The sequence below is a fragment of the Falco naumanni genome, chromosome 6, assembly GCF_017639655.2.
Source record: "Falco naumanni isolate bFalNau1 chromosome 6, bFalNau1.pat, whole genome shotgun sequence".
Lineage (NCBI taxonomy): Eukaryota > Metazoa > Chordata > Aves > Falconiformes > Falconidae > Falco > Falco naumanni.
Window position 1 is genome coordinate 38,640,217 of NC_054059.1, and position 9,049 is coordinate 38,649,265.

A 9,049-nucleotide genomic window follows, 5' to 3' on the forward strand; every position below is an offset into this window, starting at 1 on the left:
CTGGCCCGGGGAGGGGGCACTGGCTGTTGCTGGCTGTGGTGGTGAACGTGCTGTGGCGTGGGAAGGGGACCTCTGCGGTTCTGCTCCTGCCATTAACAAGGGAGAGGGCAGTAAGTGACATTTGTGGAGCTACCCCTAGAAGTCATGCATTTCACAGGCAGAACAGCACTTTACATGGTTTACACTGCAAATAAGCCATGCCCACTTGGTGCACTGCTAGAACTGTTGGGTCACACGGTATTTCTGTTACACAAAAACCAGTGGCCAGAGCTATGACATCATATAGTCTACATGCACTGCTACAGCATGCAACGCTTCATCTTTTCCCAACAAACATTTTCTAGCATGCTCCCTACAGCACCAGGCCACAGCCAAAACCAAAGTCCACTTTCTAATTTTTGTTTAGAAATGGGATTCTGACTTTCTGCTTCAAAACCAGAATGCTCCTCACCATTAATCTCTAATGTGCTGATGTTATTTTTTCAGACTTTTCAACTTTTATCCTGAAACTATTCCCCACACCTGCAGCTCCCTGCTCTAAATTGCCACTATCTGCTTCACTGTCAAGCACATGGCCACACGCCCCAGGGAAGGGAGCACAGCTTCAGCTGTCCCTTCCGCAACGCAAAGGCAGTTTCCTGCACCAAGCCACGGCTCTCCTGCTGGCTGTGGGCACTCTTGCTCTTTCAATCAGTTTTACCTAACTTTAATGTTCAATCGGTTTTACATAACTTGCTCTCTGCTACCACCCATTGCCTCCCAGCTTTGCTCTTCTTTGGGCTACGTGCTTGATTTCTTTTTCTTAGTATAAACTGGATTAGCTTGGGTTCTTTGACATTCATTTCTGCCTATACTTTTAGTACTTCTCTGGACTCCTTTGCATCTTTCCACAGTTTAGCTTAATTCATTTTGATATTTAGTGCAAAAGGAGCATGCATGCAAGGAAGCAGTGCAGAAGAGCTACTGAGCATTAACATCACACTAGTTTATCCTACTCCAGCTTCTCAGGTTAGATGGCCCCAATGAATTCACATTTTTTGACTGGTACTTGCAACTCCTTCAAATGAAGTACCATTTCATTCATAGCACACACATTGAAATCAGAAACTAGTGGAAGAGAAGTTATTAATGAATTTTAATTTCTCTTTCATGGAAGAAGTCCATGAGAATTTGTCTTATTTCTCTCCAGGAACATTTGATTTCTAATGTCAGCACCTCCCCACATCTGTAACCACACCTTAGAGGGACCTTCAGTCAAAAACCTGCTCAAAATTCAGACTGTCTCATAGTTTTGTTTAACAGTTCCTGTTCAGGTGCTCAATTTAAAATTTCACTTAGGGCTTAATTAACTTAGTCTACTGACTGACTGTAACTGAGGAATACCAGTTTTGCATGCTACAGTTAACAACAGCGGGGCAAGGAGGTGGTGAGTGTTGCTTTTTTATAGCACTCTGTTAATCTACAATTTATTCCTTAAAGGGTTATTTTAAATTTCATACTTCTCCCATTAATGTGTGTTAATCTATGAAGTTTAAGTGTACATAATACTAATCTCCAGGATTGCTTTAGTCTTTGAAAACCAGAAGCAGTATTTTGTAATTCCCTCTTGGTTTGCTTGGATTTTTTTAACTACATATCTTTCCATTTCATCAGTTTCCTTTTAATGAAGAGCACAGCCCTCCTACCTTGCAGTTCAAAGGAGATGAAGAAAACATCAGTCAACATGTCAGCCACTCATTTGAGCTACTTAACAGCATAAAGGTGCCTTTTCTTACAAAGGTTGCCAGAATAATTTTGTAAAACCCAGCCTCTGTAAAACTTTTCTTAGGTAGGCAAATACCACATTGATTTCTAGGAAATGTACACGTCAAGATTTTGCGTAAATTCATCCCTAATTAATCCACAAGCCAGAATTATTTAGACTGTTTTAAGCATCTTTGTGTTTAGAAAGGGTTGGAAACAGTGCTCAGGGAGGAGACAGGACACACATTGCTGGTCAGGGGCCAGCACAGCTGGAACAGCTGCTGAGCAGCAGCCTGTTTGCACACAACCAGCCCCTTTTATACTCTTACCCCTCTGTTTGCCCATGCTTGTTCCCTCAAACCACCGTGATCCCTTTTGGTCCTTGCCCTAAATATAACAGGATTTAACCTAACACTCACCCACATAAAATTAGGTGGACTGCACCATACCCTCTCCTTGCACAGTGTTTCACCTCCTGGGTGGGCTGCACTCCCTGAGCAGAAGGCTCGGTGCCACCGCATATCACCTCCGAGGGTCTTGTTGGTCTGCGTGGCTGTGGTGTGCTGAGCCTCACAGCCCCACGCCTCAGGAACGGAGCTGCAGGATCAGAGTACACCCAGCCGCGGCAGCTCGACTGGCAGGAGTTACCTCGTTCCTCTGACCTCCTTTCCACTTGTGGAGATGAGCTTTTAATCACATAACCTAACAGAAAACACCAGAACTATATGCCTAAAACACGATGTGAACATCAGTTTAAAAGTGATTCTGCATGAGCATTTAAGTAAAAAATGTGACTGGAAACACTGCTTTGCCATATGCCATCCCCTTCCCAATAGTGCCCCTTGCAGCATGCCCTGAAGGACATCTGTCAGCCAAAGTAGACCATGTTGTGAGCACGAAGTAGAAGTTTTTCCATTTCAAGGCAAAAAAAAAAAAGCAGCAGTTTCTTGCTATGAAGATGCATGTCATACTTTTACAGGGGAACTGTGCAAATGACCTGATTTTATTGCCTTGTATCTGTTGTGGTTTCCCTATATGGAAACCACATTGAAACAAAATCGTGATTGAAACAAAACAAAGCTGCTAAAGAACTGAAAAACAACTTTTAGAATCCTTGCAGCTTGTTTTTAAACATAGATAGATCCGAGGGTAATGATCAGCTGCAGTTACTTGCACAGCGCACTACCCAATTATGTCCTAAATTCATGTCTTCTGAGAGTTTATGTAGTGATTTAACCCCAGCCAGCAACTAAGTACCATGTAGGTGCTTGCCCACTGCCCCCACCCCCAGAGGGATGGGGAGGAGATGCACACCACAGTTGCTCACCACCCGCTGACCGATGCCCAGCCAGCCCCCAAGCAGAGGCCCTGGCCAACATCCCCCAGTTTATATACTCATCATGACATTCTATGGGATGGAACACCCCTTTGGGCAGTTCAGGTCAGCTGTCCTGGCTGGGTCCCCTCCCAATTTCTCGTGCCCCTCCAACCCTCTCACTGGCAGGGACCAAGAAACTGAAAGGTTCTTGGCTTAGTATAAACATTATTTATCAACAACTAAAACCATCAGTGTGCTCACTGTTCTCACACGAAACCCAAAACACGGCACTGCACCAGCTACTAGGAAGAAAATTTGCTCTGTCCCAGCTGAAACCAGGACAGATTCCTTCAAGGACATAAGGTACAGTTGATGTTAAATTAGTATATTTTACAAATACTGGCTTTTTTCAGTGGGACAGTTTGCATGTACATGAACATCTGCAACAATAAACCATAGCAGAACTGTTTACATACAGATGAGGTAGTTTGCACGCACAGAAGCGGCCAGATGGAGTCAGCCTATCGCATAACAACTAATATTCTGTCTAAAGTCTGCTTTGCTAGAGTCATGGAATAGTTTAGGTTGAAAGGGCTCTCTGGAGGTCCAGCCTCCTGCTCAAACCAGACCTAACTTCAAAGCTAGATCAGGTTGATCCAGGTCTAGTCCATCTGAGTTTTGACAATTCCCAGTGAGGGAGAATTCACAGCTTCTCTGGGCACCTGCTCTAGTCCTAGACCATTCTCACGTTGATTTTTTAGATTTTCTTTCATGTATGCAGCTGGAATTTCTCTTTATGCAATTTGGCTGTTGTCCTTCCCCTGAGCACCTCTAGGAAGAGTCCAGGTCTGTTTTCCATACAGCTCCTCATAAGCATGGAAGACCAAAGCTTAACCACCCACCCTTACCTTCTCCTCTGCAGGCAGAACAGCCCCAGCTCTCTGTAGGCCACATGCTCCAGGCCCATCACCATCCTCTAGCTCCTCCACTGGACCCTTTCTGGTTTTTGGCATCTCTTGCACCAGGGAAACCCAAACTGAACACAATACTCCAGGTATGGTCTCACAAGGAAAGGGATACAGGGGAAATAGCCGCTTCCTTTAGCATGCAGGCTACATAAGCGTGGCCAGCAGGCTGAGTCACTTCTCCAAGCTTTCACTCTTCACAGCTGCCCCCAAGCCCTTTTCTGCAAAGCTGCTTTTTACCCAAGCCCACCTTTCTACAACTTGGCTACATAGATGCTTTGGGAGACTGGCTAAAGTCAAAGAAAGTGACATCCACTATGGCCCCAAGAACCACGATAGAAAGTAATCACATTGGTCAGTCATGATCTGCCCTTCGTAAACCCAGGCTGGCTCATTCTCAGGTTCTCAGTCAATTTATTTTCATTCATTTACTTTGAAATGGCTGCCATGAGAACCTGCATCAAATTTCCCAGGGATGAGGTGAGGCCAACTGATCTATAGCTTGGCTGGATCCTCTTTCTCACCTTTTTAAAAGCTATGCATACCATTTTCCTTCTCAAGTCATCAGGAACATCCCTTGATAACCACCTTTCAAAGAAACCTGGGAGCAGGCCTTGACAGTAAAGACAGGTGAAGAACAAACAGTACCTCGGTCTTTTTTACTTTACCTTCATGACTAAGTCACCCACTCCATTCAGCAGTGGGCCCACATTTTCTTTCCTCTTCCTTTTACTGATGCCCTGCTTGCAGAACACTCTTCTTGCTGCCTTCACATCCCTTGCTAGTTTCAGCTCCAGCCAAGCCTGGATGTCCCTCGCACCATTCCTGTATGCCCATGCAGTTCCACAGTCATCCCTTGTAGCCCGTCCTCACTTCCACTTTCCACACAATTTTTTGCATTTGAGCTGAGCCAGCAGTTTCTCAAACAGCCAGCCTGTCCTGCTCTGCCTGTGCATTGTTTTGCACAGTGGAAGGAATCCTTTGGAAAGGCAACCCCATTCCCCTCAGGGCAGCCTCCCATGGACTCCAACAGAACCCTGAACAAGAACTTCACCACCCTGAAGTCCAAGACTATTACTCTACTTGTCTTCCTCTTTGCTCTCAGGATTTTTAATACTGTCATCTCATGGTTGGTGTAGCTAAGGTTGCCATTGACTCGTGCATCTGAGCACATATTCCTTATTCCTGGGTAGAAGGTCTAGAGTATCCACCCCCATCCTGACAAGCACCCAGGTAAAAGATGATCCCTAACACACAAAGTCTCCTGGCTTGTTTGCATTCTGCCATGTTGCCTTTCCTGCAGATCAGAGGTGGTTAAAAAACCCCATGAAAACCACAGCGTGTGATTGAGAGACTTCTTCAAATTGTTTAAGGAAGGTTCCATCCTCTTCCTTTTCTCAAATGGTCTGTTGCAGGTGCCTGCCACAGTATCCCCTTTGCTGGCCTCCCCCTTACCCTTGACAACAAACTCTTGGCGAGCCTGTCGTGAGGGCTTTTTCTGTTCCATTTATGCTCTGCACATTCAGACGACTCCTCTGTGAACCTCACCTCCTCCATTTTTCTTCTCTGCCCACCCACTGTAGCACTCCAGTCATGCAAGCTATTCCTGTCATCCCAGTGATGTCACAGCTATGTGACTACAGACTTCCCCTTTCTCTTTATTCTGTTGCACATTTTTGTGTGGAAGAAAACCTCAGACGACCCCAGTCACCCTGACTGCTTGCGGTGAGGGATGTCCCTCCCTCAGACTCTCCTGTGTGTGCTCCCTTCAGCTCCCACAAACCTGCAGGCTTTGGTCTCCACACTCAACAAACCCTTCACAAGGTTAGCAGCCCTTTCAGTAAAGATACTCACCTTCATCAGGTGCATCCTGTCTTTTCCTAGCAGACTTCATTCCTCAAAGAGTGTCCCATAGCCATAAAAAAATCCAAAGCCCTGCCCACGACACCAGCAACATACTAGAGGTGAGCTTGGGCAAGGAACAAACAGGTCTGACGGGCAGGGGACATGCCTTCATCCCTTTGCAGAAGGAAGTCCCTGGGTACTGTTACCTGTTGCTTTCTCTCAGCCTCACTGGCTCCAGCACCATGGTTGGATGCATCCCCCAACAAAGCTCGCTCCCCGTCCCGTTGGCAGGGCTCTGCAGTTCTCTCTGTGAGCACCTGCAGCTAGAGAAAAAGCTTTCTTGTCTCCTTCATGGGAACCCCAGCCCTCCCCTCACTAAACATTGCCTCTGCCCTTCCCCTCCTGCCATGCAATGGGCGATTGGGGTCTTTGCTCTTACAGCGGCCACCAGGTACCTCTGCCCTCCTCCTGTTGGCATCCCTGATGCCATCCAGGCTGCTTCACCAGGCAGCTCAGTGTCCTGACCAGAGCAGAGCTCCCGCAGGCGAGGCTGCTGTTGCCTCCAATCTCCAAGAAGCTCCAGGCACTCCCTGCAGCCCACATCTGTGCAGCCACATCTCCCCCAGGGCTGAGGTCCCCAGTACACTGTGGTAGTACTCTGGCTAGTGTTAAGGACTGTCTTGTGGCTTGTCAGCAATATCACTGTGTCCTCCGCTGGTCCCAAGAACTGTCTATGGCCTTACTGTTCACCCTCTTCCCCTAGCTCCTCCCTGTTTGCACAGCTGGTCGCAGTGGTCCTTAGGTGTTAAGAAAGAAGATGAACCTGTTCAGCCTCCCCGGTACGCAGCAGGCAGCTTCTCACTGTTTCAGCTGCATTTCTCCCACCTAAGGAATGCCGGCTGTGCCCTCATGCACCACCCACGGACCAGGACACACAAGCCTGACACACACCTGCCTCATCCCCATTAGGTTTCCTGCACAGTCTACAATTCCTCACCCTGCTTTTTGTTCCCAGCTGCAGTTCATTTAAGTGTCAGGTCTGCATTTTTTCTCCTGCACCGCACAAAGCTTTAGAAAGCTTTTTTGAGGTGCTTGCAAACCATTCTGCTCCCCTAGGCCAGGGGTCCTCAAACTTTTTAACCAGGGGGCCGGTGCGCGGATGAAGTGGCAGGAGGCCATCTGCAGCTGCTTGGTTCCCCCCCCCCCCCCCGACCCCCCGGTGGTTCTGTAAATACCGGGGGCCGGATTGAGGACCCTGGGGGGCCGTATCCAGCCCACGGGCCGTAGTTTGAGGACCCCCGCCCTAGGTCAAATGACACACTTAATGAAAAAACCTCAACACTAAAAGCAAACATTCAGTTCATTGAACAAAGGAAGGGTTCCCCCAAACAACCTGTTAAGTGTTTGCTCAACTTTGTTGTCATCTCTCCACTGTTCTCAGCTACTGTACCAAGACAATGCTTGACAACTGCACTTGTAAAAAAGAATGATGTCCAATCTCTTTCTGTACTGAAAAGCTCGCTACTCATTCATTGACCATTTTCCCCTGAGAGGTACAATGGACTTAGATGACTAAGGCAATTCATTTTGAGGCCTGGGAGGGAACAGTTTGTAGCACTTCTTTGAACAGAAAGTTATATACTTACATTATATTTCTGAAATACTAGAAAGAATAAACGATTTGAAAAAGTCACACAGGAAGTTTTGAACTGTGATTGACTAAGACAATTATGGACATATTCCAAAGAAGTGACATATTGTACATGCAATGACAGTTAAATGCATGTTTCCTATTATTCTGTAGCAAAGAAAAAAATAAAAAGTCACAGCATCAACAAATTTTAATACCACAGAAGCCTGAAACCAGAAACTGTATGCTTGAGGTCACTGGGCTTTTTGGCTTTATTTTTTTTTTTTCTTCTCATTTTTATTAGAAGAATTGAGTACTATTTGCGATATATAACCAAAAGAACTGATGCTTTTTGATATCCATTGCAGTTCTGTGAGATGTTCAAACTTCGGCTAAGTCGATGACCTTAGATAGCCCAGTTCCTTTTTTTTTGTTAGAAAACAAGATAGTCATATGTTACAAGTTATGAATGCAGTATTGCAAAAGCATTATAGCTAGTCCGTAGAGGATTTAGATAAACGAGATCACTTACAAATCTACCAAATCTGCACCACTTAAGATTCGGTTCAGCTGCTCTCTTGGCTCACTTTACAAAGGAAACATCAAACCAAAAAGACCTACCAAAAAGATGCATCTGAAATGAATATTTCACCATTTCCTGAAATGAACATGAAGCACTGTAGTCATCTTGCTGAGTCTGCTGCCGAGACAATGCTAACACTAGAAGTTTGTTAGCTTTTATCTACAGCTGAACTGAAATACCCACAGATGCATTGTTTCCTGAAGAGAAGGCTGGGCTTTGTAGAAGGTATTTATTTCATCAGTGAAAATTTCTACACCAAGAAGCAAGCAAAATAGTAAACCCCTTTTCTATTATCACCCAATCCATCCTTGTTAATAGTTCCATACCATTAATATGGCTGTAGTAGCCATAGCAGAGTCCTTAACTGTTTACTTCTGGAAATCACATTATTTCTTAAACAAATTACAGCATACGAGTGTTTAACAAAAAACCATGTTTCTAACCAGACCTAGCTGCTACAGACCAGTCAGTCGTAAGTGCCCCTCGCACACACTTCCTCCTCTGCTCACAGAGATGCCTGCAGAAAAGCAGAACCAATACAGAAGAACACTAAAACAGGAATATTCCCATGTTTTATGACAGGGCTCTAGTTGTTAATTCTAACACACAGAGGAGGTTGGGTACTCAACTGCATTAGGTCCTTTAGCAAGAAGCCTAATGTAAAATACCAACCAATACAGTTTGAAGTGTTCAGCAAAACAAGCATTCAAGAGAGCTTAGCTTGTCAGTCATCTTTAAGTAACTATCAATGGTAAACAAGACAAATTTTTGCTCATCAAGATTTGATTTCCCCCCCCCCCCCATTGTCTGTTGAATCATACACCATCTGACAACTCTGACTGATATCCAGTAACCCTAATCAGTCTGGTCTTAATTAGACTTTAGGATTCACCATCAGGAACTGCAAGATCCTTTGGGCTTACAAAAAAAGCTGAGCACGCACACATTCTCAGCTGCAGACTGGA